A 13,643-nucleotide genomic window follows, 5' to 3' on the forward strand; every position below is an offset into this window, starting at 1 on the left:
AATGATGTATTATTAAGTCTTGTGTGTCCTAGCCGTAGCCTTGTATAACCAAATTTCTTCTGTTCTGCTTTTAATATATATATTTTTTTTTTTCACTCAAATGACTTTTTGAATATCTAAGTCCCAAATCTTTGCCAGTGATTATCAATGTTACTTTTAAATATTGTTTTTACTTCATTTTCTCCAAGGGAGATATCTATTTTGTCATTCCGATTAACTTTTATTATTATTTATTTATTTATTTATTTATTTATTTATTTTTGCTAATTTGTCATTTGTTTCATTCCCTTGAATTCCTGTGTGTGCTGGTATCCAACAGAAATAAACATCCTTTCATGATCTCTCAGCGTTTAGTATTACAGTGTATATCTCTATTACAATGCCATCTCTAGTTAATAATAATTGGGATAACATTGGTGCAGAATACACATTCATTATTCATCACAAATAGATTTTCATTCTATCTATACTTTCTAAAAAATTATGATACATAGAATACTGTTCCATCATTAATGAATAACTACACAAATAATCAATAACTAGACAAGCACACGAGTAATGCAATATAAGCATTCTAGTAACTACTGTTATCTAACAAGAAACTCTGATTAATGAAATAGTAAGTAATAGGGCTTAGTCAAAAGTGGTAATTCACTATTAGCTAATCATCATCTACTGTTTTTTTTTCATACCTCCCAAAGAACTACTCAACACAGGTTCATAATTAATATGAATAATGCATAAGGTTGAATTAATTCTAAAATCAAGGTCATGGTAACCCACTAGTTATGACTTTTACCAAATTCTTCATAAAGAATTGCTAATTATTTGTTACAGTATTACTTCGTCCTTCTAAACGAATGACTCATTTATTAGATCAGTATTCTAAAGTGAAGATTGTGATAACTCCCTAGTAATTACTGGAATCATTTTAAACTTTTGATGTTTTTGTAAGGTTCTGGTTTGTAATTAATTTAGCTAGATTTGGTAATACTTAATTCATTACTAGTGGGTTAGATTAGTGAACTTCACTTTAAAATCCTGATCCAAACAAGTAGTGATTTCTTCAGAAGGATACTCAAAACCTTCCATATATCTCAAAAGCCCACAATAACATGCCCCATTACCAAAATTATCAATCTATCCATGTCCCAATTTCAAAAGTGGAGACCCTTATACCATTTCAAACTACAGACCCATCAGTATGTTGCCACTCTGTTTAAGACTGCAGAGAAACAGATAGTAAAACAAATGATCTAAAAACTACACCCTAAGCTCTTCACACTACACAGTTTGTCTTTAGAGCCAATTATTTCTCCGAAACTGCTACTTGCTTCTTTACTGAAAACATCAGAGCTTTATTGGATTGAGGTGGGGCTGTTGTATTCCTGGATCTTAAGAAGGCTTTCGACGCTGTCAATCATAAAATTTTGCTTACAAAATTATGTTGTTTTAATTTTTCTTCAGATGCACTTAAATGGATTGAGTATTTCCTCACTGACTGTTCCCAACATGTCAAAGTCCAGTCATTTAAATCAGCAGCTCTCAGTCTGTCCACCGGTGTCCCTCAAGGATCAATTTTAGGACCTTTGTTGTTCTCACTTTAAATAAATGACCTTCCCTCTGTCTGTCCAGATGTTTCTGTGCATCATGCATGCTGATGACAATGTAGTATATGTTTATGGTAGTAATATCTCTCAGGTAGCTGAGAAAATCACTAACTCCATGGTTAATATTACTGCTTGGCTAAAAAACATTCTTGTCTGCAGTTGAACACATCCAAAACAGTAGCAATGTTTTTCACCAAGTCCAATAATAATTTTAGTGTTGAGCCAGATTTTTTTGTGTCGGGGAAAGGCACCAGTTTGTGTCAGAATACGAATATTTGGGGGTTTTAATTGATTCAAAGTTGTCATTTAAATCACACGTAAAAAGGTTATGTAATCAAATTAAATTCAACCTCGGTAACTTTAGACATTCGCCATCAAATGGCTACACAGGCAGCAGAAATGAATACGCACTCTATGATCTTTTCACATTATCACTTACTGTATACCTATTTGGTCACAAGCTTTTGTTTCATCTCTGAAACCTACTTATGAACTGTAAAAATTCTGGATAAGAAACTAAGCATGTCTCATCATTGTCCAATATTATAAAAACACAGATTATTCAGTTGGGAAAACATGTTAACATTTTTAAATCTATGTCTTGTTTATAAATTTATTCATGTTTTATCATCACCTCCTCTCCATCAGTTAGTCAACATCTGAACAGCTGATCATAGTAGAATCAGAGATGCAGCGAGGGGAGATTCTATTATTCCCTTTAGGAAAATTGTATTTGGCCAAATGCTTAAAACATTGTTTACTTAATCAACTAAATCAGTGTAAGGTTAATTTTGATATACACTGTGTGTAAGTACTCCCTATTTTGTTCATTCCTCTGTTGGTTCCCGTCGTGGTTTGATGTATTTTTGTGTACTAAGTGGAACCTCACCCCCATAAACATCAGAAATCTAAACACAAATAGTACATTAAGATCCAGTTAAAGATATGGCTTGTTAATAATCAGTGTGTTACACATAATAAATGTGTTCATGTATTTGTCTAATGTTTGTTTGATTGTTGGTCTGTTGTGTTTTTAATATACATAATAGCTTAATATTACTTTTTATTAAATGTATTGTAATTGCTTTATTGTTATGTAAATATGTATTTTTACTTTCTTTTATGGTGACTATTACCGTCTGTCTAGGAACTGCAGGTGAAAAATAGCCTTCTGGCTAACTCTGGCATATTGACAGAAATGTTTATTAATGCATTGTCGCCGTAATAAATATTGAATTCATTGAATTCAGTGATGTCATCTCTGTTCAGTTTAAATCGTGTCTGTGCATTCATTTGCAATCAAGTCAATGATATCACTGTAGATGAAGTGACTCCAATTAAGCAAGCCAGAGGCGACAGCAGCAAGGAACCGATACTCCATCGGTGACATAATGGAGAAAAAACCTTGGGAGAAACCAGGCTCAGTTGGGGGCCAGTTCTCCTTTGACCAGACAAAACCAGCAGTTCAATTCCAGGCTGCAGCAAAGTCAGATTGTGCAGAAGAATAATCTGTTTCCTGTGGTCTTGTCCTGGTGGTCGTCTGAGACAAGGTCTTTGCAGGGAATCTGTATCTGGAGCTGTAGTTGTCCTAGTCTCCGCTGTCTTTCAGGGCAGTAGAGGTCCTTTCTAGGTGCTGACTGGTCTGGATACGTACTGGATCCAGGTGCCTGCAGTGACCCTCTGATCTGGATACAGACTGGATCTGGTGGCTACGGTGACCTCGGAATAAGAGAGAAACAGACTAATATTAGCGAGTGGGGCGTGGTTTGGCAGAGTATGTAACTGGAGAGAGACGATGGAGAAGAGCGAGGCGTAAGTAGGTCAAGTGCAAATAACGAACACGTGTTTGATTTCAGTAATTGCCTTGGAGAGACCGGATATAAGCCGGACCATGACTCAGAGAGAGAGAGAGAGACAAGCTGGGACCTCGTGTTGATGCTGGGGAGTCTGAGTTATTTGAGTAATATTGTGCAAAGGGCACACTGATCGCGCTTGAGGCGCAGTATTGTTTTATTATTATTATTATTGGAAATAAAAACGAGCGTCTCAGCAACCAGCCGACCCCTGTCTTCTTCCTTCCTGTTCATAACTGTGTCGAACCTCATCACACTGGTGCCGAAACCAGGGAAGACGGAAGATCACCGCCGCCATGCAGTCCCGTCAGGCACACCATTTGCGGACATCATCCAGTCGCTCGCGGGTCTTCACCAAGAACAACATCAGCACATGCTGGCGTTCAAGGAGGAGCAGGACAAATGCTTCGAGGCGCTCCTCCGAGCCCAGCATGAAGACCGCGAGCTGTTCCGGAGCTAGGTAGACCGGGAGGTTCGGGCCATCCCCTCATCCAAGGACAGCACATCTCCTCTGCCGCTCAACAAAATGGGGCCTCAGGACGATCCGGTGGCCTTCCTGGATCTCTTTGAGAAATCGGCAGAGGCTCGAAGATAGCCCCCCGAGGACTGGCCCATGCGACTCATCCCCCTGCTGTCAGGAGAAGCACAGGTAGCCACCCATCAACTGCCAGTCCAAAACCTCCTGGTCTACCGGGACCTCAAGCGTGCCATCCTCCAGCGGGTTGGTCGGACCCCGGAGCAACATCACCAGAGGTTCAGGACCCTGACCCTGGAAGAGTCTGGCCGGCCCTTCGTGATGGCACAGCAGCTCCGGGACTCCTGCCACAAGTGGTTGATGGCCGACAGTAGCGACGTCGAGGATGTAATCGATCGCGTGGTGCTGGAGCAGTTCGTGGCCAAGCTGCCAAGAAAGACGGCGCAGTGGGTCCAGTGCCACCGCCCGACATCGCTGAACCAGGCCATCCAGCTGGCGGAGGACTGCGATCCCTTACCATCGGCATCTCTCTCTCGCTCTCTCTCTTCCCCTCCCCTCTCTCTCTCCAAACCTGTCCCTCTTCCTAGGTCCCGTGGAGGGCTTCCGCCGAAGCCAGCGCCCAGGTGGAGGACAAGTTATGCGGCCGAGCCAGCAGCGGCACCCTGGGCTCCTCCCAGGGGAGGGCGTTCGCCCACGGGACTCTTCCCACAACCCATGCCCTCTCCGCTCTCTCAACGGCAATCGCTTGACCCACTTCCTGCTGCCAGGGCGGCGGCAAAGTCTGGGCCGGCCTGTTGGTGCAGCGGGTCATTTTGGTTTGGTCATTTACAGATCATTCAATCCAATCATTCAAAACATAAACACAATGACCTGGTTCAGGCAGAAGCTAAAGCTTATTGTGCCTGCCCTTAAAGCTTATTGTGCCTGCCCTATTTCATTGATAGATGTCCATTGATGGAGGTGGGGACATTGATCCGGGTCCCCGAAGCGCCACAGGCTGCCCTCGATCAAGCTGGCCTATACCAAATATCAGTATCAAGGGGGGTACATATCAGGCTTTGGTGGATTCAGGATGTAACCAATCCTCCATCCATCAAAGTCTGATCCATCCGAGGGCATTGGATAATAGCCGCATGGTTAAGGTTCGGTGTGTATATGGGGAAGTGGTGAATTATCCTATTTTGCCTGTGGATATTCAATTCAGGGGACAAAAGCATAGAATAGAGGTGGCAGTTAATAGGCACCTCCGGCATCCAATAATTTTGGGTACTAATTGGCCCTCATTTAATAAATTATTGGGGTATTTATATGCGGATGCCTCTTGGGGGAAAAGAGACAAGGCTATAGTAGCGGTTGCGCAGTTGGGAGAGGCTGAACCGGAACCTCCGGAGCCTGTTTCAGGGGAACAGAGTGCTCTGGAGCAGAACATCCTTCCTGAGCACGATGATTTTCCCCTGGAACAGTCCTGGGATGAAACACTGAAAAACGCCTTTGATCAGGTTTGTTCTATCGACAGGCAGCTTCTTCACCCTGATCAACTGCTCTCCTATCCTTATTTTTCAATTTTAAAAGATAAGTTGTATCGGGTGACCCAAGACACCCAGACAAAGCAAGATACAACCCAGTTACTGATACCTAGAAGCCGTCGGAAAATGCTTTTCCAGGCGGCTCATTGTAATCCAATGGCCAGGCATTTAGGTTCAAACGGCTACACTAAACCGTCTCATGGCCCGTTTCTTTTGGCCGGGCATTCATGTGAATGTGCGCAGATGGTGCGCGTCTTGTCGTGAATGTCAGTTGGTGAATCCACCGGCCACCCCAAAAGCACCATTGTGCCCCTTACCTTTAATGCAGGTCCCCTTCGAACGAATTGGTATGGACCTCATCGGGCTTTTAGAGCTGTCAAGGCAAGGAATGCTTTGCATTAGTTCTGGTGGACTATGCAACGCGATATCCTGAAGCAGTGCCTCTCCGCACTATTTCTGCTAAAAGTGTTGTGAGCGCACTGTTTCAATTAATCTCCCGGGTGGGGATTCCGAAGGAAATCCTCACCGATCAGGGCACAGCGTTTATGTCACGTACTATTCGCAAGCTCTACGAGTTATTGGGCATTAAATCGATTCAAACAAGCATCTATCACCCACAAACAGATGGGCTGGTCGAACGATTTAACGCACGTTAAAATCCATGATTCGTAAGTTTGTACATGAGGACGCCAAAAATTGGGATAAGTGGCTAGAACCCCTCTCGTTTGCTGTACAGGAGGTCCCGCAAGCCTGCACGGGGTTTTCCCCCTTCGAGCTTCTCTATGGACGTCAGTCCCGCGGGGTCCACGACGTCCTTAGAGAGGCTTGGGAGGACGGACCTTCTGATAGCAAAAATGAAATTCAATACGTCATGGACCTGAGAACAAAACTCCACATGTTGGGGCAGCTGTCAATGGAGAATTTGTTACAGGCTCAGGACAAACAAAGTCGGTTGTACAACAGGGGGGCTAGACTACGTCAATTCGCACCGGGAGATAAAGTGCTTGTATTACTCCCTACGTCTAGTTCCAAATTACTCGCGAAGTGGCAAGGACACTTCGAGGTCACACGGCGAGTTGGGGATCTCAACTATGAGGTAGCTCGAACGGATAGGGGCGGGACACATCAAATATATCACCTCAACCTGCTTAAAAAATGGTCTGAGGCAGAATCAGTGATGCTGGCGACGGTAGTGAGTGGGGAGGAGGATCTCGGTCCAGAAGTGAATTCAAAGTCTCAATCTCTCGCTCTGGCCCCTGAATGAGACCACCTCTCGCCCTCTCAGCTCACTGATATAAAGTCAATACAAGCAGATTTTGCTGATGTGTTCTCGCCCCTGCCTGGCCGAATGAATCTCATTCAGCACTATGTTGAGACTGAGCCGGGCGTGGTGGTTCGCAGCCGGCAGTATAGATTACCAGAACATAACAAAAAAATAGTTCAAGAAGAGTTGGAAGCGATGCTAGAAATGGGAGCAACCAGCAACCAACCGACCCCTGTCTTCTTCCTTCCTGTCCATAACTGTGTCAAACCTTATCACATAGTGTGTTATGTGTAAACTAGGTTAAAGAGATGGATCTTTAATCTAGATTTAAACTGCAAGAGTGTGTCTGCCTCCCAAACAATGTTAGGTAGGTTATTCCAGAGTTTAGGCGCAAAATAGGAAAAGGATCTGCTGCCTGAAGTTGATTTTGATATTCCAGGTATTTTCAAATTTGTTCAAAAATTAGTATCGTTATCAATAAATGAAATTATCGATAAACGTTATAAAAAATGAATTTTGAGAACGCTGTGGACGTGGAGGATTATAATGTTACAGGATCTCATTCAAATAATGAGGTGCTAAACCATTCAGGGCTTTATAAGTAATAAGCAATATTTTAAAATCTATACATTGTTTGATAGGGAGCCAGTGCAGTGTGGACAGGACCGGGCTAATATGGTCATATTTCCTGGTTCTAGTAAGAACTCTTGCTGCTGCATTTTGGACTAACTGTAGTTTGTTATGAAGGTATTTTTGATTCAAATTAACTGAGCACCTGTGGCAGTGCGATTTGTAGTTGTAGAGAAAAGCCACACATGTGTATCAGTAAATTTGAAGTCACAGAGTGAAATGTTTTAAGAGTTGCAAACCTGTAGCCTTTTTTTCTCTCCCACAAACACAACACAACAGTTACACCTTCTCAAATTCTTCATTGCAGGTGCACAAATCCTATTCTACAAATCACACATTTAGAAACTCGTACGCTCACATTTTTGAAACAATTGCTGCAGTGAATGTGGTGCAAAACGCATTTACACACCCGCATCAAGAAATGTGCAGTCGTGGAGAAATGTTGAACATCCGCAAATCAGTACGTGAATTCATCAAATGAGAGTTGCACACTTGTAGAATATTTTCTCAGAATGTCTTGTATATTTTTCTACCACAAACACAAAGTACATAACTACAGCTTCTTGAATCTGCTGCGATGAAGCTCAAACACTGTTTTTTCGCTTTCAAGCGACAAGTTTCGCGCTCTCCCTTTTGCACCGAGATATTTGGTTCAAAAGTGATTTGTGCATCTGTAGAGGTAGTGGGCGGGACTGTTTAGAGATTATAGAATTTCAGCCAATCAGAAGAGCTTACTGAGCCGGTAGATATACGCCCCAAGCAGTTTTACGCCCCTGTTGTTCCTCATGCGTCCAGTAGGGGGAGGCAGTATATTAGTATATGAGCCCAGTCATTTATAAGAACAGCAGACCATATCTATATGTATGATAGCAGCAGACCTTCTTGAAGCGATACGGATGAGGTATGTTAAATAATCTGCTAAAGTACTTGTTGTTGATTGCATTGTGTAATGATGCAACATTTATTATTTATAAAAGATTGATCAATTAAATAAGAAAGAATAGCGATATCAATTCAAAAGATGGATCAGTTTATTTCGAGAGGCAAAAGTACTTGATTGAGTCAGATGTTCTGTCTGACTCAAACTTAACTAACCACAGTCTATCATCAATGGACAAAAAAAAAAAACAATCAAAGTGACTTGACACTTTTTCCAAGTGTTCCATCAATATTGTTCATTGAAGATCAGGAGCGAATTGATGTTATCTACACTCAGATGACTTCAATTTTGGATGGCACACCTACACACACCCACAGTGACCAGATCAGATTCATTATGGATGTCCCTTTTCCAGAGGTATGGTCTTGTGTGTTAGTTGTGCTCTGCATGGTGTCATATTCACATTGTTTTTAATGTCAAATAGTTTATCCATAATGTTAGATAATTTCTATAAAATAATAGTTTTGTGCTTAATATAGAAAAGGAACTTTGGATTTTGTTGTAAAAAAAAAAAAAAGCAAAATGATGCTTGGCTTATTTGGGCTGTGATAAATCTTTCTCTGGTAGTCCATCATCTGTGCTCTTGCTGTTGTGAAAGATGTGTCCATCTTGGAGGCTGAGGAGAAATTCCTTCGAGGACCTGTCATTGATGCAAGCTACTGTAAGGATCCTATAAAGGAAAAAAAAAATTGAAACATGACATCCTGCCATTATTTATAAATAACCATTGTTTTCTACCACTATGCAACTTTTGCTTTTTTATTTATTTTTATCAGTGAGTGGGATCACTTTGACAGCAGGATAAAGAAACCATTAAAGAAGAGTGGCAAACCATTGGAGAGTCATCTACAGGAGTCATGCTGTTAAGAAATTTTTTTTGTGAACAACAATATTGTCTTTCTTTTAAATGACCCTTGGAACTTTAGAAAATTGTTAAATTTTGTTGGTCTTCATAAAATGCTATGTAGAACATGTTCTGTTGCTGTATAACGAGCAATTGTGAATTGTAAAGCAAATATTTCATTTAGGATCCATATGATTACACAGTACTGTATGTCTAATGGCCTGAATATGGTTAATATCTAAATATAACTTAATATAAATTCACAACATCATATATCAGTCAATCTCTGTATATAAAAACAGTTTATAAATATATATAAATAATACATTTTACAGTAGGTCATAGGTCTGCAGCCTCCCCCTACTGGACGCATGAGGAACAACAGGGGCGTAAAACTGCTTGGGGCGTATATCTACCGGCTCAGTAAGCTCTTCTGATTGGCTGAAATTCTATAATCTCTAAACAGTCCCGCCCACTACCTCTACAGATGCACAAATCACTTTTGAACCAAATATCTCGGTGCAAAAGGGAGAGCGCGAAACTTGTCGCTTGAAAGCGAAAAAACAGTGTTTGAGCTTCATCGCAGCAGATTCAAGAAGCTGTAGTTATGTACTTTGTGTTTGTGGTAGAAAAATATACAAGACATTCTGAGAAAATATTCTACAAGTGTGCAACTCTCATTTGATGAATTCACGTACTGATTTGCGGATGTTCAACATTTCTCCACGACTGCACATTTCTTGATGCGGGTGTGTAAATGCGTTTTGCACCACATTCACTGCAGCAATTGTTTCAAAAATGTGAGCGTACGAGTTTCTAAATGTGTGATTTGTAGAATAGGATTTGTGCACCTGCAATGAAGAATTTGAGAAGGTGTAACTGGTGTGTTGTGTTTGTGGGAGAGAAAAAAAGGCTACAGGTTTGCAACTCTTAAAACATTTATCTCTGTGGCTTCAAATTTACTGATACACATGTGTGGCTTTTCTCTACAACTACAAATCGCACTGCCACAGGTGCTCAGTTAATTTGAATCAAAAATACCTTCATAGTTTGTTTACTAACCGTGCAGAACAACCACCCAATAAAGCATTACAATAATCTAACCTTGAGGTCATAAATGCATGGATTAACATTTCTGCATTTGTAATTGAGATCATAGACCATTATTTAGATATATTTTTGAGATGGAAAAATGCAGTTTTGCAAATGCTAGAAACATGGCTCTCTTAGGAAAGATTGCTATCAAATAGCACACCTAGGTTCCTAACTGATGATGAAGAATTGACTGAGCAGCCATCAAGTCTTAGACACTGTTCTAGGTTATTACATGCAAAGTTTTTAGGTCCTATAATTAACACCTCTGTTTTTTTTTATAATATATATAATTTAGCAGTAAGAAATTTCTCATCATCCAGTTTTTTATATCGACCATGCATTCCATTAATTTTTCAAATTGCTGTGTATCACCGGGCCGCAAAGAAATATAGAGCTGAGTATCATCAGCATAACAGTGAAAGCTAACACCATGTTTCCTGATGATATCTCCCAAGGGTAACATATAAAGCGTGAAGAGTAGTGGCCCAAGTACTGAGCCTTGAGGTACACCATACTGCACTTGTGATCAATATGATACCTCTTCATTCACTGCTACGAATTGATGACGGTCATATAAGTACCATTTAAACCATGCTAATGCACTACCATTAATGCCAACAAAGTGTTCAAGTCTGTGCAAAAGAATGTTGTGGTCAATTGTATCAAACACAGCACTAAGATCCAATAAAACTAATAGAGAGATACACCCACGATCAGATGATAAGAGCAGATCATTTGTAACTCTAAGGAGAGCAGTCTCAGTACTATGATACGGTCTAAATCCTGACTGGAAATCCTCACAGATACCATTTTTCTCTAAGAAGGAATATAATTGTGAGGATACTACATTTTCTAGTACCTTGGACAGAAAAATGAGATTCAAGATTGGTCTATAATTAACTAGTTTTTTGGGGTCAAGTTGTGTTTTTTTTTATTTTTTATGAGAGGCTTAATAACAGTTTGAAGGTTTTGGGGACATATCCTAATGACAATGAGGAATTAATAATAGTCAGAAGAGGATCTATGACTTTTGGAAGCACCACTTTTAGGAGCTTAGATGGTATTGGGTCTAACATACATGTTGTTGGTTTAGATGATTTAACAAGTAAAAATTTTCCTCTCCTATAGTATAGAATGAGTGGAACTGTTCCTCAGGGGATCTATAGTGCACTGTCTGATGCAATACTGTAGCTGACGGCTGAATGGTTACAATTTTATCTCTAATAGTATTGATTTTAGAAGTAAAGTAGTTCATAAAATCATAACTGCTGTGATGTTGGGAAATGTCAACACTTGTTGAAGCTTTATTTTTCGTTAATTTAGCCACTGTATTGAATAAATACCTGGGGTTATGTTTGTTTTCTTCTAAAAGAGAAGAAAAGTAATCAGATCTAGCAGTTTTTAATGCTTTTCTGTAGGATAGGTTACTTTCCTGCCAAGCAATACGAAATACCTCTAGTTTTGTTTTCCTCCAGCTGCGCTCCATTTTTCGGGCTGCTCTCTTTAGGGTGCAAGTATGCTCATTATACAATGATGTCAGACTGGTTTCCTTAACTTTCCTTAAGTGTAAAGGAGCAATTGTATTTAAAATGCTAGAAAAGAGAGAGTCCATAGTGTCTGTTACATCATCAAGTTGTTCTTAGGTTTTGGATACGCTAAGGAATTCGGATAAACTTAAAAAGCAGTCTTTTGTGGTAGAAGTGATGGTTCTACCATCTTGTTTGCACAAAACTAAATAATGGTCTGAGATATCATCACTTGGCTGCATAATTTCAACACTATCAACATCAATTCCATGTGACAGTATTAAATCTAGAGTATGATTTCGACAATTAGTAGGTCCTGAAACGTGTTGTCTAACCCCAATAGAGTTCAGAATGTCTATAAATGCTGATCCCAATGCATCTTTTTCATTATCAACATGGATATTAAAATCACCAACTATTAAAACTTTATCTGCAGCCAGAACTAACTCTGGGGTATTTATGTGCTAAAATTACCAAACTCTTTAATAAAGTGTGTATGGTGCCCGGGTGGCCTGTATACAGTAGCCAGTACAAACATCATAACATTAACATTTGTTTCTCTGGATAATGTTATATGAAGCCCCATTACTTCAAACGAATTATACTTGAAGCCTGCCCTCTGAGAAATCCTGAAAACATTGTTATAAATTGAAGCAACACCTCCCCCTTTGCCTTTTAGACGCAGCTCATGTTTATAACAGTAATCCGGGGGGGGTAGACTCATTTAAAATAATAGTCCTCATTATTTTCTATACAATACTGAATCACAGTTTATTTAATTAAATACGCACAGCATTTTTATTTATCACCTTGTATTAACTGTATTAATTAAAATTACAAGACCCATGATTTATTTTTTACAATGTGTGGTTACTTGTTGCTAGACTATTATTGCGTTGTTACTTGTTACTACACTATAAATGTGTTGTTACCTGTTACTACACAGTTAATGTGTTGTTACTTGTTACTACACTATAAAGGTTTTGTTACTACACTATAAATGTGTTGCTACTTGTTACTACACAATTAATGTGTTGTTACTTGTTACTACACTATTAATGTGTTGCTACTTGTTACTACAATATTAATGTGTTGCTTCTTGTTATTACACAATTAATGTGTTGTTACTTGTTACTACACTATAAATGTTTTTACTTGTTACTACACTATAAATGTTTTGTTACTACACTGTAAATGTGTTGTTACTTGTTACTACACTATTAATGTGTTGTTACTTGTTACTACACTATGAATGTGTTGCTACTTGTTACTACACAATTAATGTGCCGTTACTTGTTACTACACTATAAATATGTTTTTACTTGTTACACTATAACTGTGTTGCTACTTGTTACTACACTATAAATGTTTTGTTACTACACTATTATTATGTTGTTCCTTATTACTACACTATTATTATGTTGTTCCTTATTACTACACTATTATTATGTTGTTCCTTATTACTACACTATCATTGTGTTGTTACTTGTTACTACACTATCATTGTGTTGTTACTTGTTACTACACTATCATTGTGTTGTTACTTGTTACTACACTATCATTGTGTTGTTACTTGTTACTACACTATCATTGTGTTGCTTCTTGTTACTAACTATCATTGTGTTGTTTCTTGTTACTACACGATCATTGTGTTGTTACTTGTTACTACACTATCATTGTGTTGTTACTTGTTACTACACTATCATTGTGTTGTTACTTGTTACTACACTATCATTGTGTTGCTTCTTGTTACTAACTATCATTGTGTTGTTTCTTGTTACTACACTATCATTGTGTTGCTTCTTGTTACTACACTATCATTGTGTTGTTACTTGTTACTACACTATCATTGTGTTGTTACTTGTTACTACACTATCATT

Source organism: Carassius auratus, linkage group LG36F (assembly GCF_003368295.1).
Source record: "Carassius auratus strain Wakin linkage group LG36F, ASM336829v1, whole genome shotgun sequence".
NCBI classification, from domain to species: domain Eukaryota; kingdom Metazoa; phylum Chordata; class Actinopteri; order Cypriniformes; family Cyprinidae; genus Carassius; species Carassius auratus.